Here is a 27,164-nt window from a genome sequence, read left to right on the forward strand (position 1 = left end):
ATAGAAGTTGATATTCGTGTTCGATATGATGGCATATAACTTGAGTACACATTGTCGTAGGCCGATGAAACCGCGTGCAATAGCTTCGTCTCGTCGAACTACACGAGTGCAATGCGCCAAGTTTGCGTGTAAACGATTTGACTTCGAGAAAAAGTCGATTATACATATGCGTTTTTACGACATCGTGGGAATCACTTTTTTTTGGCTGCACCTAGACAAAATCTGGCATCATATTCGGTTTCAGCACGTCGAATAACCAAGGAAACTGATGCAACATCGTTTTCTTCGCGACCACAGCTCGCGAAAAACTCAATCATAGAAGTTGATATTCGTGTTCGATATGATGGCATATAACTTGAGTACACATTGTCGTAGGCCGATGAAACCGCGTGCAATAGCTTCGTCTCGTCGAACCACACGAGTGCAATGAGCGAAGTTTGCGTGTGAACGATTTGTCTTCGAGAAAAAGTCGATTATACATATGCGTTTTTACGACATCGTCGGAATCACTTTTTTTTGGCTGCACCTAGACAAAATATGGCATCATATTCGGTTTCAGCACGTCGAATAACCACGGAAACTGATGCAACATCGTTTTCTTCGCGACCACAGCTCACGAAAAACTCAATCATAGAAGTTGATATTCGTGTTCGATATGATGGCATATAACTTGAGTACACATTGTCGTAGGCCGATGAAACCGCGTGCAATAGCTTCGTCTCGTCGAACTACACGAGTGCAATGCGCGAAGTTTGCGTGTGAACGATTTGTCTTCGAGCAAAAGTCGATTATACATATGCGTTTTTACGACATCGTGGGAATCACTTTTTTTTGGCTGCACCTAGACAAAATCTGGCATCATATTCGGTTTCAGCACGTCGAATAACCACGGAAACATGCAACATCGTTTTCTTCGCCACCACAGCTCACGAAAAACTCAATCATAGAAGTTGATATTCGTGTTCGATATGATGGCATATAACTTGAGTACACATTGTCGTAGGCTGATGAAACCGCGTGCAATAGCGTCGTCTCGTCGAACTACACGAGTGCAATGCGCCAAGTTTGCGTGTGAACGATTTGTCTTCGAGAAAAAGTCGATTATACATATGCGTTTTTACGACATCGTGGCAATCACTTTTTTTTGGCTGCACCTAGACAAAATCTGGCATCATATTCGGTTTCAGCACGTCGAATAACCAAGGAAACTGATGCAACATCGTTTTCTTCGCGACCACAGCTCACGAAAAACTCAATCATAGAAGTTGATATTCGTGTTCGATATGATGGCATATAACTTGAGTACACATTGTCGTAGGCCGATGAAACCGCGTGCAATAGCGTCGTCTCGTCGAACTACACGAGTGCAATGCGCCAAGTTTGCGTGTGAACGATTTGTCTTCGAGAACAAGTCGATTATACATATGCGTTTTTACGACATCGTGGGAATCACTTTTTTTTGGCTGCACCTAGACAAAATCTGGCATCATATTCGGTTTCAGCACGTCGAATAACCAAGGAAACTGATGCAACATCGTTTTCTTCGCGACCACAGCTCACGAAAAACTCAATCATAGAAGTTAATATGCGTGTTCGATATGATGGCATATAACTTGAGTACACATTGTCGTAGGCCGATGAAACCGCGTGCAATAGCTTCGTCTCGTCGAACTACACGAGTGCAATGCGCGAAGTTTGAGTGTGAACGATTTCTCTTCGAGAAAAAGTCGATTATACATATGCGTTTTTACGACATCGTGGGAATCACTTTTTTTTGGCTGCACCTAGACAAAATCTGGCATCATATTCGGTTTCAGCACGTCGAAAAACCAAGGAAACTGATGCAACATCGTTTTCTTCGCGACCACAGCTCACGAAAAACTTAATCATAGAAGTTGATATTCGTGTTCGATATGATGGCATATAACTTGAGTACACATTGTCGTAGGCCGGAGAAACCGCGTGCAATAGCGTCGTCTCGTCGAACTACACGAGTGCAATGCGCCAAGTTTGCGTGTGAACGATTTGTCTTCGAGAACAAGTCGATTATACATATGCGTTTTTACGACATCGTGGGAATCACTTTTTTTTGGCTGCACCTAGACAAAATCTGGCATCATATTCGGTTTCAGCACGTCGAATAACCAAGGAAACTGATGCAACATCGTTTTCTTCGCGACCACAGCTCACGAAAAACTCAATCATAGAAGTTAATATGCGTGTTCGATATGATGGCATATAACTTGAGTACACATTGTCGTAGGCCGATGAAACCGCGTGCAATAGCTTCGTCTCGTCGAACTACACGAGTGCAATGCGCGAAGTTTGAGTGTGAACGATTTCTCTTCGAGAAAAAGTCGATTATACATATGCGTTTTTACGACATCGTGGGAATCACTTTTTTTTGGCTGCACCTAGACAAAATCTGGCATCATATTCGGTTTCAGCACGTCGAATAACCAAGGAAACTGATGCAACATCGTTTTCCTCGCGACCACAGCTCACGAAAAACTCAATCATAGAAGTTGATATTCGTGTTCGATATGATGGCATATAACTTGAGTACACATTGTCGTAGGCCGATGAAACCGCGTGCAATAGCTTCGTCTCGTCGAACTACACGAGTGCAATGCGCGAAGTTTGCGTGTGAACGATTTGTCTTCGAGAAAAAGTCGATTATACATATGCGTTTTTACGACATCGTCGGAATCACTTTTTTTTGGCTGCACCTAGACAAAATATGGCATCATATTCGGTTTCAGCACGTCGAATAACCACGGAAACTGATGCAACATCGTTTTCTTCGCGACCACAGCTCACGAAAAACTCAATCATAGAAGTTGATATTCGTGTTCGATATGATGGCATATAACTTGAGTACACATTGTCGTAGGCCGATGAAACCGCGTGCAATAGCTTCGTCTCGTCGAACTACACGAGTGCAATGCGCGAAGTTTGCGTGTGAACGATTTGTCTTCGAGAAAAAGTCGATTATACATATGCGTTTTTACGACATCGTGGGAATCACTTTTTTTTGGCTGCACCTAGACAAAATCTGGCATCATATTCGGTTTCAGCACGTCGAATAACCAAGGAAACTGATGCAACATCGTTTTCATCGCAACCACAGCTCGCGAAAAACTCAATCATAGAAGTTGATATTCGTGTTCGATATGATGGCATATAACTTGAGTACACATTGTCGTAGGCCGATGAAACCGCGTGCAATAGCTTCGTCTCGTCGAACCACACGAGTGCAATGAGCGAAGTTTGCGTGTGAACGATTTGTCTTCGAGAAAAAGTCGATTATACATATGCGTTTTTACGACATCGTCGGAATCACTTTTTTTTGGCTGCACCTAGACAAAATATGGCATCATATTCGGTTTCAGCACGTCGAATAACCACGGAAACTGATGCAACATCGTTTTCTTCGCGACCACAGCTCACGAAAAACTCAATCATAGAAGTTGATATTCGTGTTCGATATGATGGCATATAACTTGAGTACACATTGTCGTAGGCCGATGAAACCGCGTGCAATAGCTTCGTCTCGTCGAACTACACGAGTGCAATGCGAGAAGTTTGCGTGTGAACGATTTCCCTTCGAGAAAAAGTCGATTATACATATGCGTTTTTACGACATCGTCGGAATCACTTTTTTTTGGCTGCACCTAGACAAAATATGGCATCATATTCGGTTTCAGCACGTCGAATAACCACGGAAACTGATGCAACATCGTTTTCTTCGCGACCACAGCTCACGAAAAACTCAATCATAGAAGTTGATATTCGTGTTCGATATGATGGCATATAACTTGAGTACACATTGTCGTAGGCCGATGAAACCGCGTGCAATAGCTTCGTCTCGTCGAACTACACGAGTGCAATGCGCGAAGTTTGCGTGTGAACGATTTGTCTTCGAGAAAAAGTCGATTATACATATGCGTTTTTACGACATCGTGGGAATCACTTTTTTTTGGCTGCACCTAGACAAAATCTGGCATCATATTCGGTTTCAGCACGTCGAATAACCAAGGAAACTGATGCAACATCGTTTTCATCGCAACCACAGCTCGCGAAAAACTCAATCATAGAAGTTGATATTCGTGTTCGATATGATGGCATATAACTTGAGTACACATTGTCGTAGGCCGATGAAACCGCGTGCAATAGCTTCGTCTCGTCGAACCACACGAGTGCAATGAGCGAAGTTTGCGTGTGAACGATTTGTCTTCGAGAAAAAGTCGATTATACATATGCGTTTTTACGACATCGTCGGAATCACTTTTTTTTGGCTGCACCTAGACAAAATATGGCATCATATTCGGTTTCAGCACGTCGAATAACCACGGAAACTGATGCAACATCGTTTTCTTCGCGACCACAGCTCACGAAAAACTCAATCATAGAAGTTGATATTCGTGTTCGATATGATGGCATATAACTTGAGTACACATTGTCGTAGGCCGATGAAACCGCGTGCAATAGCTTCGTCTCGTCGAACTACACGAGTGCAATGCGAGAAGTTTGCGTGTGAACGATTTCCCTTCGAGAAAAAGTCGATTATACATATGCGTTTTTACGACATCGTCGGAATCACTTTTTTTTGGCTGCACCTAGACAAAATATGGCATCATATTCGGTTTCAGCACGTCGAATAACCACGGAAACTGATGCAACATCGTTTTCTTCGCGACCACAGCTCACGAAAAACTCAATCATAGAAGTTGATATTCGTGTTCGATATGATGGCATATAACTTGAGTACACATTGTCGTAGGCCGATGAAACCGCGTGCAATAGCTTCGTCTCGTCGAACTACACGAGTGCAATGCGCGAAGTTTGCGTGTGAACGATTTGTCTTCGAGAAAAAGTCGATTATACATATGCGTTTTTACGACATCGTGGGAATCACTTTTTTGTGGCTGCACCTAGACAAAATCTGGCATCATATTCGGTTTCAGCACGTCGAATAACCAAGGAAACTGATGCAACATCGTTTTCTTCGCGACCACAGCTCACGAAAAACTCAATCATAGAAGTTGATATTCGTGTTCGATATGATGGCATATAACTTGAGTACACATTGTCGTAGGCCGATGAAACCGCGTGCAATAGCGTCGTCTCGTCGAACTACACGAGTGCAATGCGCGAAGTTTGCGTGTGAACGATTTGTCTTCGAGAAAAAGTCGATTATACATATGCGTTTTTACGACATCGTGGGAATCACTTTTTTTTGGCTGCACCTAGACAAAATCTGGCATCATATTCGGTTTCAGCACGTCGAATAACCAAGGAAACTCTTGCAACATCGCTTTCTTCGCGACCACAGCTCACGAAAAACTCAATCATCGAAGTTGATATTCGTGTTCGATATGATGGCATATAACTTGAGTACACATTGTCGTAGGCCGATGAAACCGCGTGCAATAGCGTCGTCTCGTCGAACTACACGAGTGCAATGCGCCAAGTTTGCGTGTGAACGATTTGTCTTCGAGAAAAAGTCGATTATACATATGCGTTTTTACGACATCGTGGGAATCACTTTTTTTTGGCTGCACCTAGACAAAATCTGGCATCATATTCGGTTTCAGCACGTCGAATAACCACGGAAACTGATGCAACATCGTTTTCTTCGCCACCACAGCTCACGAAAAACTCTATCATAGAAGTTGATATTCGTGTTCGATATGATGGCATATAACTTGAGTACACATTGTCGTAGGCCGATGAAACCGCGTGCAATAGCTTCGTCTCGTCGAACTACACGAGTGCAATGCGCGAAGTTTGCGTGTGAACGATTTGTCTTCGAGAAAAAGTCGATTATACATATGCGTTTTTACGACATCGTGGGAATCACTTTTTTTTGGCTGCACCTAGACAAAATCTGGCATCATATTCGGTTTCAGCACGTCGAATAACCAAGGAAACTCATGCAACATCGCTTTCTTCGCGACCACAGCTCACGAAAAACTCAATCATAGAAGTTGATATTCGTGTTCGATATGATGGCATATAACTTGAGTACACATTGTCGTAGGCCGATGAAACCGCGTGCAATAGCGTCGTCTCGTCGAACTACACGAGTGCAATGCGCCAAGTTTGCGTGTGAACGATTTGTCTCCGAGAAAAAGTCGATTATACATATGCGTTTTTACGACATCGTGGGAATCACTTTTTTTTGGCTGCACCTAGACAAAATCTGGCATCATATTCGGTTTCAGCACGTCGAATAACCAAGGAAACTGATGCAACATCGTTTTCTTCGCGACCACAGCTCGCGAAAAACTCAATCATAGAAGTTGATATTCGTGTTCGATATGATGGCATATAACTTGAGTACACATTGTCGTAGGTCGATGAAACCGCGTGCAATAGCTTCGTCTCGTCGAACTACACGAGTGCAATGCGCGAAGTTTGCGTGTGAACGATTTGTCTTCGAGAAAAAGTCGATTATACATATGCGTTTTTACGACATCGTGGGAATCACTTTTTTTTGGCTGCACCTAGACAAAATCTGGCATCATATTCGGTTTCAGCACGTCGAATAACCAAGGAAACTGATGCAACATCGTTTTCTTCGCGACCACAGCTCAAGAAAAACTCAATCATAGAAGTTGCTATTCGTGTTCGATATGGTGGCATATAACTTGAGTACACATTGTCGTAGGCCGATGAAACCGCGTGCAATAGCTTCGTCTCGTCGAACTACACGAGTGCAATGCGCGAAATTTGCGTGTGAACGATTTGTCTTCGAGAAAAAGTCGATTATACATATGCGTTTTTACGACATCGTGGGAATCACTTTTTTTTGGCTGCACCTAGACAAAATCTGGCATCATATTCGGTTTCAGCACGTCGAATAACCAAGGAAACTCATGCAACATCGCTTTCTTCGCGACCACAGCTCACGAAAAACTCAATCATAGAAGTTGATATTCGTGTTCGATATGATGGCATATAACTTGAGTACACATTGTCGTAGGCCGATGAAACCGCGTGCAATAGCGTCGTCTCGTCGAACTACACGAGTGCAATGCGCCAAGTTTGCGTGTGAACGATTTGTCTCCGAGAAAAAGTCGATTATACATATGCGTTTTTACGACATCGTGGGAATCACTTTTTTTTGGCTGCACCTATACAAAATCTGGCATCATATTCGGTTTCAGCACGTCGAATAACCAAGGAAACTGATGCAACATCGTTTTCTTCGCGACCACAGCTCACGAAAAACTCAATCGTAGAAGTTGATATTCGTGTTCGATATGATGGCATATAACTTGAGTACACATTGTCGTAGGCCGATGAAACCGCGTGCAATAGCTTCGTCTCGTCGAACTACACGAGTGCAATGCGCGAAGTTTGCGTGTGAACGATTTGTCTTCGAGAAAAAGTCGATTATACATATGCGTTTTTACGACATCGTGGGAATCACTTTTTTTTGGCTGCACCTAGACAAAATCTGGCATCATATTCGGTTTCAGCACGTCGAATAACCAAGGAAACTCTTGCAACATCGCTTTCTTCGCGACCACAGCTCACGAAAAACTCAATCATCGAAGTTGATATTCGTGTTCGATATGATGGCATATAACTTGAGTACACATTGTCGTAGGCCGATGAAACCGCGTGCAATAGCGTCGTCTCGTCGAACTACACGAGTGCAATGCGCCAAGTTTGCGTGTGAACGATTTGTCTTCGAGAAAAAGTCGATTATACATATGCGTTTTTACGACATCGTGGGAATCACTTTTTTTTGGCTGCACCTAGACAAAATCTGGCATCATATTCGGTTTCAGCACGTCGAATAACCACGGAAACTGATGCAACATCGTTTTCTTCGCCACCACAGCTCACGAAAAACTCTATCATAGAAGTTGATATTCGTGTTCGATATGATGGCATATAACTTGAGTACACATTGTCGTAGGCCGATGAAACCGCGTGCAATAGCTTCGTCTCGTCGAACTACACGAGTGCAATGCGCGAAGTTTGCGTGTGAACGATTTGTCTTCGAGAAAAAGTCGATTATACATATGCGTTTTTACGACATCGTGGGAATCACTTTTTTTTGGCTGCACCTAGACAAAATCTGGCATCATATTCGGTTTCAGCACGTCGAATAACCAAGGAAACTCATGCAACATCGCTTTCTTCGCGACCACAGCTCACGAAAAACTCAATCATAGAAGTTGATATTCGTGTTCGATATGATGGCATATAACTTGAGTACACATTGTCGTAGGCCGATGAAACCGCGTGCAATAGCGTCGTCTCGTCGAACTACACGAGTGCAATGCGCCAAGTTTGCGTGTGAACGATTTGTCTCCGAGAAAAAGTCGATTATACATATGCGTTTTTACGACATCGTGGGAATCACTTTTTTTTGGCTGCACCTAGACAAAATCTGGCATCATATTCGGTTTCAGCACGTCGAATAACCAAGGAAACTGATGCAACATCGTTTTCTTCGTGACCACAGCTCGCGAAAAACTCAATCATAGAAGTTGATATTCGTGTTCGATATGATGGCATATAACTTGAGTACACATTGTCGTAGGTCGATGAAACCGCGTGCAATAGCTTCGTCTCGTCGAACTACACGAGTGCAATGCGCGAAGTTTGCGTGTGAACGATTTGTCTTCGAGAAAAAGTCGATTATACATATGCGTTTTTACGACATCGTGGGAATCACTTTTTTTTGGCTGCACCTAGACAAAATCTGGCATCATATTCGGTTTCAGCACGTCGAATAACCAAGGGAACTCATGCAACATCGCTTTCTTCGCGACCACAGCTCACGAAAAACTCAATCATAGAAGTTGATATTCGTGTTCGATATGATGGCATATAACTTGAGTACACATTGTCGTAGGCCGATGAAACCGCGTGCAATAGCGTCGTCTCGTCGAACTACACGAGTGCAATGCGCCAAGTTTGCGTGTGAACGATTTGTCTCCGAGAAAAAGTCGATTATACATATGCGTTTTTACGACATCGTGGGAATCACTTTTTTTTGGCTGCACCTAGACAAAATCTGGCATCATATTCGGTTTCAGCACGTCGAATAACCAAGGAAACTGATGCAACATCGTTTTCTTCGCGACCACAGCTCGCGAAAAACTCAATCATAGAAGTTGATATTCGTGTTCGATATGATGGCATATAACTTGAGTACACATTGTCGTAGGCCGATGAAACCGCGTGCAATAGCGTCGTCTCGTCGAACTACACGAGTGCAATGCGCCAAGTTTGCGTGTGAACGATTTGTCTTCGAGAAAAAGTCGATTATACATATGCGTTTTTACGACATCGTGGGAATCACTTTTTTTTGGCGGCACCTAGACAAAATCTGGCATCATATTCGGTTTCAGCACGTCGAATAACCAAGGAAACTGATGCAACATCGTTTTCTTCGCGACCACAGCTCAAGAAAAACTCAATCATAGAAGTTGCTATTCGTGTTCGATATGGTGGCATATAACTTGAGTACTGTTACGTATGGCTACGTATCCCTCAATTTTCCTAAGTTCCGGGCTCGCCCATTCAGGGCACAGCGTTCCCTGAGCCCTCAATCAAAAATCCGAACAGCTCAATAGATTCTCCAAACAAATACAATTATCAAAGTCCAAGACTTAAATTTTCTCTAAATACATTATTTCAAAAGTTATGAACGATTTACGATTTGCAGACACGGCGACGATTTTCATGATTGTTCGTGCCGAAGATAAGAATGATTGAGCATAATTCAGAAAAATATGTCCACCACAAGCATAATGCTTCATATAAACCCTTTTAGAAAGGAAATTCACGAAATAATATTGTTCAGGCTTTACCACTATGGAAGGATTGTAGAACAAGTAGAATAATGAAAAGGTTGAAATATGTTAAGGGTAGCAGAACCGGTATTTCTCACCCTCACCACAAGCAAGCGAATTTTCATATGAAATATTGATATAAACAAATAAAGAAATGAAGAAATGATAACGGGACCACTGACAGGAGCCCACATAAAATAACATTATAGAAAATGAATATGAAAATGAACGAGCCTGTGATGCAGGACAGGTAAAGAACCACGAGAATGAGGTATGCGACGCCTAAAAATATAAAGGAACCCAAATATTCTAGAGTTCTTAATGAAAAACCTTACATAGACTCGAAAATCTGTGAAAAGGAATTGATTTTGGTGATTAGCATTATGACTAAACTAGCAAAATATACTCTTTCCGATAACATTATGAAGACATTGTTACAGAAAAATATGAAAATTGTTAACAAGCAAATGTAAAATATAGCAAGTGTGCAAAATAATCTTATCAACATCCGGCGGATGGATCGTATAACGCCATAGACAGAGTGGAGAAAAATCTCGACGCGTCAGCATGTAAGATGAAAGATAAAAAGAAGTCATCCCCACTCATCATTCCCACCATTAGCTAGAACATGTGGGAGAAAGGGAACGGTTATGTGGCCACTGTAAGGGATGTACCGGATTGGTTGGGCCAGCCCCACCTACCGGGAATGGGCGTCACACGAGCCGTCATCACACCGATAAAAAGAGGTGCTACTCACGAAGCTAACAGTCAATCGGAGAGTCAGTCAGTCAATCGGAGAGTCAGTCAGTCAGTCAAGCTCGATCGCTACCGCGACGCGGTCATAAGTCAGTCAGTCAAGCTCGATCGCTGCCGCGACGCGGCTATAAGTCAGTTCTATCGCTGCCGCGACACGGTCACAACCAGTCACTATCGGGACACCGCTACGAGCACCTGACTCTGCGGTTTGTCCATAGATTTTCCATTGACTTTTAATGTAAATTTATATTTTATTTACTCTCGTTGAAAAGTTGGATAACTAAATTCTTGAACTCAAATAAATTGAAGCCCTATAACCGAAAACGATTAAATTTCCGCGGTGCACGAGAATTGACTGCTAGCTTCGCGATTTAGCTTCCTTTCAAAATTAAGATTATAATTGTTTGAATTTGGAATATCGAATCAGGAATAAATCACAGCAGAAATATAATTTGTTATAATATTTGGAAACCTTGTGTCCGCCGTCTCAGCCGCTCGTCCAAATTGGAAAGTTTGTTCGACTGATTATTTGTGGACGTCTCCAGATTTTCGTCTGGATATGACCCGAATATTCGGTTGGCAAATTCCCAATTAAAGGTCGCATTTCCATCTTTTTGAATAAGTGAGAGACTAGTTCTGCAGCCCTGGATATTTCGGTGGCTGCGTTACTAGGACTGGCCACGTTCATTAAAATGGTTGAAGTCAGATCGCCCATGTACCCACTGAATTATCCTTCATTTCGGCGGCTTTTATAGTTGACTAAAGGAGAATAATTCTTGTGGGTGCGGTTCGTCTGATCATCCCACGTACTAGTAAGAATGAAATAGTTGTCATCTTCAAATAGTCTCGCCGGAAAATTATCGATTCGTCAGAATTCGTTAAATCTATTCCGAGAATTTTGCCGAGATAACCAGTAATGACAAGACTCACAAAACTCTTGGATTACTCGGAAATCCCACGAGAATTCTCGAAATACTTCAGAATTATTGACTTGCCAGCTACAGTCAATTCTCCGTGCATCCGACGCGTAGAAATTCTAAAAAAATACAAAATTTAACCAAAATATTTCGTTCCACTCACAATAGTTTATCAGAATACTCAGTGCCTAACCACAGGAATCACCGACTCTACCTACCAATTCAGGCACTGACGGACAATTGCCCTGCAAGAAGAACCTTACTGAAAAGACGAAAAGTGTTGAAACCTGAGACAACGAACGAGAAACGGTAAGTAAAGTGAAAATAACCATTTACAACCCGGGGATCGATTGATACTCCAAATCAAGAAATGAGAAGCGGTTATAATCGGGAACATTTGAGAATCTCCAGCCAACCTAATATCGGCAAGTAAAGTGGTGATTGGCATCCGCTCGACAATCTCCGCTACCTTAAACTTCCCTAACTCTCAAAATCATATCCCGTTACCCTTTCAAAACGTATTTTCTGAATTTCGATGATAATCTTCTAATTATTAAGTCGATAGACAAGAGAATACGTAACAAAAATGGTGCTAAGTGTGGGGTTATTTCCTTTACTACATTTCTCCGTCAATCGTGTGTTATATCACTTCTCGTTTTTGTTCTCGTGCCGCCAATTATCAGGCCATAATGATGATTAGAAAACAAAAGTCCTCCCTTCCGTGAGCGTTACTAAAGAAACAAGTCACAGGATCGACGATCATTGGTTCATAAAACAAACCCGATTCGTATTACCATTCGAGTACTTTTTAGTAAATTATAATTCCACTTTCATTTAAATTTATTCCTTATTTGATAATATTCATATAAAATGGATCCTACGTCAACACCACCATCTCGGAGGGATAGTTTGGAGGAGGCTCGTGAACTGAATCGTCTTCTGAGCGAAAAATTAAAAATAATCGACGAACAGGCAGAAATAATGAATGAATTGCGAAAAGCCGTAAAAGACATGCGTGAAATTAACACACAAACCAGCACGGCTGGATCAGAACTAGGCGCGGAACAACCCGCCCCTACAAACACAAATTCTCCCGCCATTAATATAATTCTCGATCAAATTACGAGTCTCACTAAACAGGTGCAAGAACTAGAGACTACAAGAACAAATCAAAATACCCAACCTTCTGTCTCGGAAATTACTACGAATAATAATTTCAGAATCACCGTTAAAGATGCATTGGCATATGTACCTACCTTTGATGGGTACAATATCACAGTGACAGAATTCATGCGTGCTTGTAATCGGGTTTGTGCCATGATGAACCATTCGACAGTTCCAACATTCCTCACATTACTTCGCCAGAAATTCAGAGGTCGTGCTCGGACTACTTTAGAACATATGGAGTATCAATCACCCGGAGAGCTTGAATGCAAATTACGTGAATTTTTCGATCCTTATCGTACCGCCAACCAATTCAAAACTGCTCTCGAAAACGTGTGTAAAAACCCGCATGAGCATGTTGTAGACTATATCAACCGTGTCAAGAATTTGTATACAGACGTCCTTGAGAATGAAAAGCTTGAACGCCAATCCCTCTCTGCTGATGAAGAGCTTAAAATTGAAAAAGATGCCATACAAGCTTTCCTTAATGGGCTTCCACCTTCTCTGCGCATCCAATGCTTGAGCAAACCACATTGTACTCTCGATGAAGCTTTCAAAAACTCTATCCAAGTCTATAAAATATATGAACGTGACATCCTTAAATTCTCCGAATCTGCTAACTTCATTGGAACAGTCCACCAAGATAACCTAATACAGAGGTCCTCACCAGTAACCGAAAAATCAGCGGAATCTCCCAATACCCAAGGGAATTATGCACGAACCCCTAAATACCATTATGATTACAACAATCATCAGAACACATATCGCCATAGTTATTCCAGACCCCTGAACCAAAACGACACTGCCAAGTATCACTGGGGAAACAAACGAAATTATAGCAACTTTAATAACAATAATGATTCAACCAATCCAATGCGTAGAAGCCCCAATCATCTCCAATCTCACAAATCTAATTATATTCCGGGGGCATTTTGCGAATTATGTCGAATTCCGGGACACACACTATCGGATTGTAGGAGATTAGCTTATATAAACCAACAAAAAGATCTACAGTCAAAAAACGGGAAACTCCCCGATCAGACTATCGGCGGGATCACGGGGAGCCAAACCATTCAAACGCCGAAACCCACTCGACCCTCACCGGTACAAGTAGAAGACGCCGCGGGCTGCTCGAAGAACGCATTATTCAGGGACCAGTAGAATCCATACAAACTCATTCCTATACTAATGTAAGCCCCAAATCCATTCATAACTTTTCGCCCAAAAACAGCACATCACACTCATACGCAGTCAATTCACTAGACGACACACCCAAGTATAACCATCCCATTGATTCAAATTATACATCAGTAAAATCAGACAAAGAAATCTATATCATGAAACGCGAACGGGAACTGAACGCTATTAAGTTGCACGACGGCCTCCGCACGCTATGGGAACAGAAACCGTCCCTAATGCGAACAGGTCTCGGGTATAAAGGGGGGCTCCCAACGGAACGTAATAACAAAATAGATTTCATTAAGGAAAATAATGAAACAATACATGTCTCCAAGCCACAAGAGACTGTGGCAGAATTCCAGTCAGATCCTACGAACGGTTCGTCAGCCCATCTTATGTCTGAAATGACAAATTCTACAACCGACCAAAGCTCAAATTTCTCTCTCAACAAACACCCTGGAAACTACGGCATGATCAACAACTCGCGTTCCGAAAAAGCAATACCTTTCGAGCAATCTCTCCATGATGTTTCCTCCCAAGTAAACCATAGAGTCATTGGAAAAGAATACGCCATCTTGAATGAAAATGAGATAATACCCCCAAACTTCAGATCGGACATTATTAAGATGGAACCTAGTACGACTACTTCTGTCCAACATCCTACGCGCATTGCGCACATGAAAATTAAAACAACTAAAGTCGCGTCTGTTACTATTTGTTCACCGCAGTTGAAGATCCCAACAATAATGATGATCGATAGTGGGGCTGAAGTGAATTTAATTAAAATCGGTGCGTTAGATACGCGAACACCCATGAATATCGAAGAAGTAATAGAACTCCGCGGTATCACGGAAACTATTATACGAACAATTGGAACTACTTTCTTAAAAATACATTCACACTATGCAAAATATCATATCGTCAACGATCACTTTCCCATAACACAAGCTGGAATAATCGGGGCCGAATTTTTCCACGAATTTAAAGCAACCCTGTCTTACGAGTTCCAGACATTTTCCTTTTTAGGCATGAACATGGAGATAACTTATGACGACTGTCAAATCGTACCAAAAAATTCCTCATCTGCTTTTCGGATTAAATTAACTAAAGACTCGCCAACTTTAGGGCTTATACCTGATTTTTATATTACAGACAAAATTTCTATAATAGGAAGCCCTGAGTTGAATATTCAAGGAGAAGCATTCGTACTAGCAATCAACCAAAGCAACGAAGATATTATACTCCCAACACCAGTAGTAAAAATGGGACAGTGCTGTTGGTTGACAGGAAAACGAGAGGGTGATGCACAGGGCGAGAGTGATCCACAGAATGAATATTTTCTCCAAGAATCAGATTCGCGCATAGAAAGACTCAATTATATCAATGAGCAAATCGATGGCTTCACTTCCCCTTACAAATCTAGCAGTTTCATTAACACAGTATCCCGCGAAGAACTTACCCCAAATCGCGCAAAAACTATCCAATCGCTCATTCAACTGAACCATTTGTCAGAGGAAGAAAAAACAGTAGTTCATACCCTGATCGATCATCACCAAGACCTCTTTGTTATCAAAGGAGAGCAATTAGGAGCCACAAATGTAGTTTTCCATCGTATCAATACCACAGATGATATCCCCGTTTTCAAGAGGCAATATCGATTCCCTCCCATACATAAGGAAGAGATTATTAAACAATGTCAAGAACTGGAAGCTAAGGGAATAATTCGACCATCAGAATCCCCGTATAGTTCTCCAATATGGGTAGTCCCTAAAAAAGAGGACTCGCAGGGTAATAAAAGGTGGAGAATGGTTATCGATTATAGGGCCCTGAATGAAAAGACCATTGGTGATGCTTACCCATTAGCCAATATCAACGAAATCCTAGACCAGCTGGGTAAAGCTCGCTATTTTTCGAGCTTCGACTTAGCTAGCGGTTTTCACCAAATTCCCATTCATCCAGATGACATACATAAGACGGCTTTTTCCTCTCCCTATCAGCATTACGAGTTCACACGAATGCCTTTTGGCCTCAAAAATGCGCCTCCAACATTCCAACGAATGATGGACAAAGTTCTAATCGGCTTACAAGGGAAGGAAGTGTTTGTTTATATGGATGACATTGTCATATATTCCCAAACACTTGAAGAACACATTGATAAATTCGATAAATTAAGTGAGCGCCTTAGAAAAGCGGTCTCCCTATCGCCTATATTTCCCGATTGTTAAGTAAAGCAGAGAGGAACTATTCCACTATTGAAAAGGAGATGCTAGCTATAGTATATGCAATTAACTATTTCCGACCCTACATTTATGGGCGGAAATTCACCTTAGTCACTGATCATAGACCGCTTACATGGCTTAACTCCGTATCATCTCCCAATTCTAGAATCGTGCGATGGAGGCTTAATATGCAAGACTTCGATTATAAAATAATCTACAAACCCGGGTTAGTGAATGCAAACGCGGATGCACTGTCTCGCAATATTCCTATCGAAAGTCAAGACGAGGGAGAGGATCACGACACTAAAAATATTGCAATAATAAATTTGCGAAGACTTTTTGCCATTGATACTAACTCTTCAACCACATCTAGCGATTCGATTTTCTCTGCCCCCTCGAAAAGAAAAAGAAAACAACTGAAACGCGAATTCAAAAAACCCAAATTCGCGTACGACAAAGATGATGGAAACGCGATCACGCAACTATCCGATTTCGATGATAGAGCAGCTTCGGACGGAAATGACGGAGACGATAGAAACGAGAGCGCGCGACTATCCGATTTCAATGATAGCGGAGCTTCGGACGGAAATGACGGAGATGATAGAAATGCGACCGCGAAACTATCCGATGTCACTGATAAAGAATCGTGCAATGGAAGTGACAAGGGTAACGAAAACTCAACCGCGCAAGTATCCGACTTCGCAGAGACAGAAGCGAATAAGGAAAAGCAAGAAGGTAATGATATTCGAGAACGCTCACTGTCATCATTCAGGTCACCACCAAGTTCAATTGAAAATGATGACGAAATACAATCCGACAACGGTACTCTCCATCTAGAAGATCTTGCAAACAATATCGATAATTTGTTAGCGTACTCAGGTGAAGAAATAGAGGGCTATCCGAGCGATGATCCGCCAACGGACGACGATTCGGATGAGTCAAGCGATCCCAGTGAACAACTATTCCCTCCGCCGAGTGTCCGATTTCAGAATAGGAATGAGAGAAAAGGGGAGCGACACCCTCCGAACTCACAGATAATCTCTGAGTGGGTCATAGAATGTAGGGATAATCTCAAAATGCGTAAAGATAATTTGTTGATTTTTACATCCAATAAAGGCGAAGCATGCGATAAAGGTGCAGCCGAACTTTTGGACCAAATGGATTTCCCAATGAATGAAGTCACTCTCTGCCGCGTAAAAGTGATTCCGTTCAAAAATGAACATCTCTTAATACTACCTTTGAAAAACCGCGTGACGGATATCATAACCGAAGAAGATATACGCGAAGGTCTGGAGTCTATATACAATGCTGTCATTGAATTAAACTTAAAATCCTTTAGCATTGCTAAAACAGAACATATCGACGAAATTCCATGGGATATAGTGCAACAAAATTTAGTAGATACTTTCTCAGATTTGCAAATAAAGATAACAGTGTGCACCCAAGAAGTGACTATCCCAGATCCGGAAGATCGACTCGCCCTATTGGACGAATACCATTCAAGCGCGATAAATGGCCATAAGGGTACATCGAAAACATTCAATCGTCTTAGACAAAATTACTTTTGGCCTGGCATGAGGCAAGATGTCATCAAATTTATACGTAATTGTCGTGAATGTCAATTAAAAAAATTAGTTAGGGTAAAAACCAAACAGCCTATGGTTATAACAGATACCCCCAAATCAGCTTTCGACAAAATCGCAATGGACATGATGGGCCCTCTCAAGAAAACAAGAAGGGACAATGTTTATATTTTGACAATACAAGATCTCTTAACTAAATATACTTTAGCCATCCCATTGAAAACCGGGAATTCTAGTGAACTAGCAACCGCACTTATTAAAAATTTTATCTGTTATTTCGGAGCCCCACGAGCAATGCTTACCGATCAAGGCTCTAATTTTTTGTCAAGTCTCACCAGAAACATCGCGAAGAAATTCCGAATTAGACAGTATCATACGACTGCCTATATGCCACAGAGTAACGGATCAATAGAAAGATCACATCATGTCCTTATGGAGTATCTAAAACAATATGCCAATACTCACACCGAATGGGATGAATTATGCGAATTAGCATCATTCGCGTACAACACCAGTGTACACGAAGGAACAGGTTATACCCCCTACCAGTTAGTATTCGGGAAACTCGCGAGATTACCCTCAAGTAGGGCCGCCAATTATCCGGTCGACATAACATATGGTGATTATTTAAATAAACTGTTTGAACGAATAACCGATCTTCAAGAAAAGGCAGGAAGAAATCTCCACAACGCAAAATTACGGTCAAAAGGGTATTATGACGCAAAAGCCAATCCCCAAAATTTCCATGTGGGGACTATGGTATATCTATTAAAAGAACCCTGCAAGGGAAAAATGGGCGATCAATACACAGGACCTTACAAAGTAATAGAAATCTTAGCAAATTCTAATGTTATCATAGACATTAAAGGAGTTAGGAAAAGAGTTCATACGAATAAATTACGCATGTCATAAGATGCAAGTTTCTCTTTACACATATAATTAATCTAGATAAATAAGAATATGACAGAAAGGTACGTTTCGTAAGGCACGAATCTACACACACTGTTGTTGTTTGTTATCAACAACTGTTTTAGATGGGACACGCGTGTGCTGCGACGATCCTCACCATACTGTTGGTAACTACTAACTTCGGCGCAATCAAAGGTCTCGTAGGGTACGACTGCAGTGGATCAACTCTCAACATTACATCGTACTCCTTGCTGCAAATTGAGGAATGCCACATACCTTCTGAACAACCAAACTCAACTTCTGTCAATATTGAACTACTCCAACTAAATAAATATGGCAACATTGAAGTGAATGAATGCAGACTCCAAATAGATCGCACAATCCACCACTGTGGAATGTTTTCGCATGTATCTATAGTGCACAATTATCATCGAGAATACTTCGTTGAACTGAGTCAGAAGGAATGTCAGAAACTCCACAATTCTAAGTCTTTTCAGGTTTCTCACAATACCTTCGTCGATGAATTAGTGAGAAACATCCCGAATAGCAGACCTATCACATTAGCGGGAAGGGCATCAACTACAGGACGATGCAAAGGGACCCAGTACAGCGACCCTTTTGGGACATGGGACGATGTCATCGTTAATGCTATAGTGCGGATCTTTTTCACGACATATACCACTACGGTTGAACTCCAAACAAACAAAATTACCCTAAAATCTGGAGCTAAGTGTGATTTTTTGTCAGGTGCGTGCACGGATGCTACTGGCACTCAAGCCTTTTGGTCAGTGAAACCCGAAAACGACTGCAGATTTGAAAAATATACTACCTTTTATCGTGGCCCAGCAATCAGAATAGAAGCAACCAGATTCGATCCTCCAATCTACATTGTCTCAGCTACGGACTTCACTTTCTCATTAGAACAGAAAGCGAGAAGTTCAATCTGCGGGTATTCTCTCGTTCAAACGGAAATACCAAAATTATTCATCATGGAATCAGCACCAGGCGACACATTCCCAACAAATAAAGTCATAATAACTGAAAATGTTGACTTGATCCAGTATGTGAACACAAAAATCGTTTACGTTGAACACCACCTACGCAATCAAATTCGAAAACTCTATCATTTTATCCGTTTAAACCAATGCGAAGTACAGAAAACCACCCTCAAAAACTCTCTGGCTCTCGCATCATTCGCCCCAGGCATGTTCGCTTATAACTTGATGAAAAGACCAGGATACCATGCAATCATTACCGGTGAACAAATATCAATTGTAAAATGCATAGCAGTACCCGTCAAACTTCGACGAACTGACGAATGTTCTTTAGAAATTCTAGTAACCCACAACAGTAAAAGTTATTTCCTGACAGGGATATCGAGAATGTTAATACGTAGAGGAACATTGATCGATTGTCACTCGGCTGTACCTACAACATTCTTCCTTGATGAATCATGGTACACTATGAACCCAGAATTGATGAAAGCTCCAGCACCCTTGACTCTTAACCCATTAAAACCCATTAAATGGGAGTACGAAAAAATCGGAAATTTGGGTACAAGCGGAATATATAAGGAGGAGGACATGGAAAAACTACGCGACAGATTCCTAACAAAAGCCGAAACTCCAGCTGTAATGAGCAATATGATTCGAGCTGCCAATGGTAATCCATTAACCAGTGGTACAATCTCCATGAGAAATTTCCTGGATAGAGACATGTTAGAAGAAATCAGCCAATCTGCAGCTCAAAAGGCCTGGGACAGGCTAACGACCTTTGGAAACATAGTATCAATCCTCATCGGGATTGTAACGATAATCCAAATCATCATCGGAGTCATCAACGTGATTATTCATGGCTTCACTCTACACGATGGGTTCGGATGTAACTTTCGTATAATCGGTGCCTGTTGTGGATCCATAACTCACTACCTATTATACAAATCACGACAAGAACGGAAAAATGATTCTGATGAACCAATCTATACAGCTATGAAATCATTTCGAAAAATCCCCGAACAAGAACTTACTTCAGTAGTACTCGAAGAACCGAAAACCTCTACACAAAGCATTATTGATCCGGCAGTCTTAGCTAAAGCACGAGTGACAGTCCAAACAAGATGAATTTAAGGGTACAATTATGATCTGAAGCGACACGCGGCATAGAAAAGAATCGCGATAATAGCCACGTGCTTACGAGATGCTGCATTGAGATTTCTCCCTCTTCGCCAACAAATGAACGGAAAACTCAACGATACAAACACATCTCCACTAGAAACGTCATCCAAAACTTTTTAGTGACAAAGCCATCAGCAATCTGCGTTAACATCTGCTCACCTTCGATACCATGCATAAAGAACTACAAGACGCACTACGAGACCTCTTGACCACACACAAATATACATAGAAATAAGTAACTTAGGATTCACCAAATTCCGGATCCGCCTTAAGAAACTCTCATTTCAAAAGTAAATAATAATAAAAATAATGATAATAAACATAATAATAATCATAACGATAATAATAACACTGATAAGCATAATAATAAGTGAATTGTAACGATACCAGTAAAAAGTATCATATCACGATAATGTCAAAGACAGCAAACATAAAAGATTACCACTACCATTAGAGAACCATAAACAACAAACAAAAAAAAAAAAAAAAAAAAAAATGTCGATCAGTATAAACTCAATATTCAGTAAGAACACTATATAACTCATACTTCAGTAATTACTATGCATTAATCATATAAATAGGTTAGAAGAGAAACTTGCATGTAAAGTAGCCTTATCACTAGAACTATAAAAAAAAAAAAAAAGAAAAAAAAAAAAAAAAAAAAATTTTCAATTCATAAATTATATTTTCTTTCCAGTTGCTTTCGTCGTCATCAGACAAAAGCAACTGTATTTGCAACAGTCATGTGACGTATTTCACTAATGTTAAAAATGACAGAAAGAAATACGTATTTCAAAAATTTAATAGCGCCGAACAAGACAGGGCGAGGATAATTTTTTTTCTCTTCGATGACTATCATCTTACAGTTGCTTTCGTCAGTTTTCAGACGAAAGCAACTGCTCTTCCCATCATCATGTTACGTATGGCTACGTATCCCTCAATTTTCCTAAGTTCCGGGCTCGCCCATTCAGGGCACAGCGTTCCCTGAGCCCTCAATCAAAAATCCGAACAGCTCAATAGATTCTCCAAACAAATACAATTATCAAAGTCCAAGGCTTAAATTTTCTCTAAATACATTATTTCAAAAGTTATGAACGATTTACGATTTGCAGACACGGCGACGATTTTCATGATTGTTCGTGCCGAAGATAAGAATGATTGAGCATAATTCAGAAAAATATGTCCACCACAAGCATAATGCTTCATATAAACCCTTTTAGAAAGGAAATTCACAAAATAATATTGTTCAGGCTTTACCACTATGGAAGGATTGTAGAACAAGTAGAATAATGAAAAGGTTGAAATATGTTAAGGGTAGCAGAACCGGTATTTCTCACCCTCACCACAAGCAAGCGAATTTTCATATGAAATATTGATATAAACAAATAAAGAAATGAAGAAATGATAACGGGACCACTGACAGGAGCCCACATAAAATAACATTATAGAAAATGAATATGAAAATGAACGAGCCTGTGATGCAGGACAGGTAAAGAACCACGAGAATGAGGTATGCGACGCCTAAAAATATAAAGGAACCCAAATATTCTAGAGTTCTTAATGAAAAACCTTACATAGACTCGAAAATCTGTGAAAAGGAATTGATTTTGGTGATTAGCATTATGACTAAACTAGCAAAATATACTCTTTCCGATAACATTATGAAGACATTGTTACAGAAAAATATGAAAATTGTTAACAAGCAAATGTAAAATATAGCAAGTGTGCAAAATAATCTTATCAACATCCGGCGGATGGATCGTATAACGCCATAGACAGAGTGGAGAAAAATCTCGACGCGTCAGCATGTAAGATGAAAGATAAAAAGAAGTCATCCCCACTCATCATTCCCACCATTAGCTAGAACATGTGGGAGAAAGGGAACGGTTATGTGGCCACTGTAAGGGATGTACCGGATTGGTTGGGCCAGCCCCACCTACCGGGAATGGGCGTCACACGAGCCGTCATCACACCGATAAAAAGAGGTGCTACTCACGAAGCTAACAGTCAATCGGAGAGTCAGTCAGTCAATCGGAGAGTCAGTCAGTCAGTCAAGCTCGATCGCTACCGCGACGCGGTCATAAGTCAGTCAGTCAAGCTCGATCGCTGCCGCGACGCGGCTATAAGTCAGTTCTATCGCTGCCGCGACACGGTCACAACCAGTCACTATCGGGACACCGCTACGAGCACCTGACTCTGCGGTTTGTCCATAGATTTTCCATTGACTTTTAATGTAAATTTATATTTTATTTACTCTCGTTGAAAAGTTGGATAACTAAATTCTTGAACTCAAATAAATTGAAGCCCTATAACCGAAAACGATTAAATTTCCGCGGTGCACGAGAATTGACTGCTAGCTTCGCGATTTAGCTTCCTTTCAAAATTAAGATTATAATTGTTTGAATTTGGAATATCGAATCAGGAATAAATCACAGCAGAAATATAATTTGTTATAATATTTGGAAACCTTGTGTCCGCCGTCTCAGCCGCTCGTCCAAATTGGAAAGTTTGTTCGACTGATTATTTGTGGACGTCTCCAGATTTTCGTCTGGATATGACCCGAATATTCGGTTGGCAAATTCCCAATTAAAGGTCGCATTTCCATCTTTTTGAATAAGTGAGAGACTAGTTCTGCAGCCCTGGATATTTCGGTGGCTGCGTTACTAGGACTGGCCACGTTCATTAAAATGGTTGAAGTCAGATCGCCCATGTACCCACTGAATTATCCTTCATTTTGGCGGCTTTTATAGTTGACTAAAGGAGAATAATTCTTGTGGGTGCGGTTCGTCTGATCATCCCACGTACTAGTAAGAATGAAATAGTTGTCATCTTCAAATAGTCTCGCCGGAAAATTATCGATTCGTCAGAATTCGTTAAATCTATTCCGAGAATTTTGCCGAGATAACCAGTAATGACAAGACTCACAAAACTCTTGGATTACTCGGAAATCCCACGAGAATTCTCGAAATACTTTAGAATTATTGACTTGCCAGCTACAGTCAATTCTCCGTGCATCCGACGCGTAGAAATTCTAAAAAAATACAAAATTTAACCAAAATATTTCGTTCCACTCACAATAGTTTATCAGAATACTCAGTGCCTAACCACAGGAATCACCGACTCTACCTACCAATTCAGGCACTGACGGACAATTGCCCTGCAAGAAGAACCTTACTGAAAAGACGAAAAGTGTTGAAACCTGAGACAACGAACGAGAAACGGTAAGTAAAGTGAAAATAACCATTTACAACCCGGGGATCGATTGATACTCCAAATCAAGAAATGAGAAAGCGGTTATAATCGGGAACATTTGAGAATCTCCAGCCAACCTAATATCGGCAAGTAAAGTGGTGATTGGCATCCGCTCGACAATCTCCGCTACCTTAAACTTCCCTAACTCTCAAAATCATATCCCGTTACCCTTTCAAAACGTATTTTCTGAATTTCGATGATAATCTTCTAATTATTAAGTCGATAGACAAGAGAATACGTAACAGTACACATTGTCGTAGGCCGATGAAACCGCGTGCAATAGCTTCGTCTCGTCGAACTACACGAGTGCAATGCGCGAAATTTGCGTGTGAACGATTTGTCTTCGAGAAAAAGTCGATTATACATATGCGTTTTTACGACATCGTGGGAATCACTTTTTTTTGGCTGCACCTAGACAAAATCTGGCATCATATTCGGTTTCAGCACGTCGAATAACCAAGGAAACTCATGCAACATCGCTTCCTTCGCGACCACAGCTCACGAAAAACTCAATCATAGAAGTTGATATTCGTGTTCGATATGATGGCATATAACTTGAGTACACATTGTCGTAGGCCGATGAAACCGCGTGCAATAGCTTCGTCTCGTCGAACTACACGAGTGCAATGCGCGAAGTTTGCGTGTGAACGATTTGTCTTCGAGAAAAAGTCGATTATACATATGCGTTTTTACGACATCGTGGGAATCACTTTTTTTTGGCTGCACCTAGACAAAATCTGGCATCATATTCGGTTTCAGCACGTCGAATAACCAAGGAAACTCTTGCAACATCGCTTTCTTCGCGACCACAGCTCACGAAAAACTCAATCATCGAAGTTGATATTCGTGTTCGATATGATGGCATATAACTTGAGTACACATTGTCGTAGGCCGATGAAACCGCGTGCAATAGCGTCGTCTCGTCGAACTACACGAGTGCAATGCGCCAAGTTTGCGTGTGAACGATTTGTCTTCGAGAAAAAGTCGATTATACATATGCGTTTTTACGACATCGTGGGAATCACTTTTTTTTGGCTGCACCTAGACAAAATCTGGCATCATATTCGGTTTCAGCACGTCGAATAACCACGGAAACTGATGCAACATCGTTTTCTTCGCCACCACAGCTCACGAAAAACTCTATCATAGAAGTTGATATTCGTGTTCGATATGATGGCATATAACTTGAGTACACATTGTCGTAGGCCGATGAAACCGCGTGCAATAGCTTCGTCTCGTCGAACTACACGAGTGCAATGCGCGAAGTTTGCGTGTGAACGATTTGTCTTCGAGAAAAAGTCGATTATACATATGCGTTTTTACGACATCGTGGGAATCACTTTTTTTTGGCTGCACCTAGACAAAATCTGGCATCATATTCGGTTTCAGCACGTCGAATAACCAAGGAAACTCATGCAACATCGCTTTCTTCGCGACCACAGCTCACGAAAAACTCAATCATAGAAGTTGATATTCGTGTTCGATATGATGGCATATAACTTGAGTACACATTGTCGTAGGCCGATGAAACCGCGTGCAATAGCGTCGTCTCGTCGAACTACACGAGTGCAATGCGCCAAGTTTGCGTGTGAACGATTTGTCTTCGAGAAAAAGTCGATTATACATATGCGTTTTTACGACATCGTGGGAATCACTTTTTTTTGGCGGCACCTAGACAAAATCTGGCATCATATTCGGTTTCAGCACGTCGAATAACCAAGGAAACTGATGCAACATCGTTTTCTTCGCGACCACAGCTCAAGAAAAACTCAATCATAGAAGTTGCTATTCGTGTTCGATATGGTGGCATATAACTTGAGTACACATTGTCGTAGGCCGATGAAACCGCGTGCAATAGCTTCGTCTCGTCGAACTACACGAGTGCAACGCGCGAAGTTTGCGTGTGAACGATTTGTCTTCGAGAAAAAGTCGATTATACATATGCGTTTTTACGACATCGTGGGAATCACTTTTTTTTGGCTGCACCTAGACAAAATCTGGCATCATATTCGGTTTCAGCACGTCGAATAACCAAGGAAACTCATGCAACATCGCTTTCTTCGCGACCACAGCTCACGAAAAACTCAATCATAGAAGTTGATATTCGTGTTCGATATGATGGCATATAACTTGAGTACACATTGTCGTAGGCCGATGAAACCGCGTGCAATAGCGTCGTCTCGTCGAACTACACGAGTGCAATGCGCAAAGTTTGCGTGTGAACGATTTGTCTCCGAGAAAAAGTCGATTATACATATGCGTTTTTACGACATCGTGGGAATCACTTTTTTTTGGCTGCACCTAGACAAAATCTGGCATCATATTCGGTTTCAGCACGTCGAATAACCAAGGAAACTGATGCAACATCGTTTTCTTCGCGACCACAGCTCACGAAAAACTCAATCGTAGAAGTTGATATTCGTGTTCGATATGATGGCATATAACTTGAGTACACATTGTCGTAGGCCGATGAAACCGCGTGCAATAGCTTCGTCTCGTCGAACTACACGAGTGCAATGCGCGAAGTTTGCGTGTGAACGATTTGTCTTCGAGAAAAAGTCGATTATACATATGCGTTTTTACGACATCGTGGGAATCACTTTTTTTTGGCTGCACCTAGACAAAATCTGGCATCATATTCGGTTTCAGCACGTCGAATAACCAAGGAAACTCTTGCAACATCGCTTTCTTCGCGACCACAGCTCACGAAAAACTCAATCATCGAAGTTGATATTCGTGTTCGATATGATGGCATATAACTTGAGTACACATTGTCGTAGGCCGATGAAACCGCGTGCAATAGCGTCGTCTCGTCGAACTACACGAGTGCAATGCGCGAAGTTTGCGTGTGAACGATTTGTCTTCGAGAAAAAGTCGATTATACATATGCGTTTTTACGACATCCTGGGAATCACTTTTTTTTGGCTGCACCTAGACAAAATCTGGCATCATATTCGGTTTCAGCACGTCGAATAACCAAGGAAACTGATGCAACATCGTTTTCATCGCAACCACAGCTCGCGAAAAACTCAATCATAGAAGTTGATATTCGTGTTCGATATGATGGCATATAACTTGAGTACACATTGTCGTAGGCCGATGAAACCGCGTGCAATAGCTTCGTCTCGTCGAACCACACGAGTGCAATGAGCGAAGTTTGCGTGTGAACGATTTGTCTTCGAGAAAAAGT

Source organism: Diachasmimorpha longicaudata, chromosome 19, assembly GCF_034640455.1.
Source record: "Diachasmimorpha longicaudata isolate KC_UGA_2023 chromosome 19, iyDiaLong2, whole genome shotgun sequence".
Taxonomy (NCBI): Eukaryota; Metazoa; Arthropoda; class Insecta; order Hymenoptera; family Braconidae; genus Diachasmimorpha; species Diachasmimorpha longicaudata.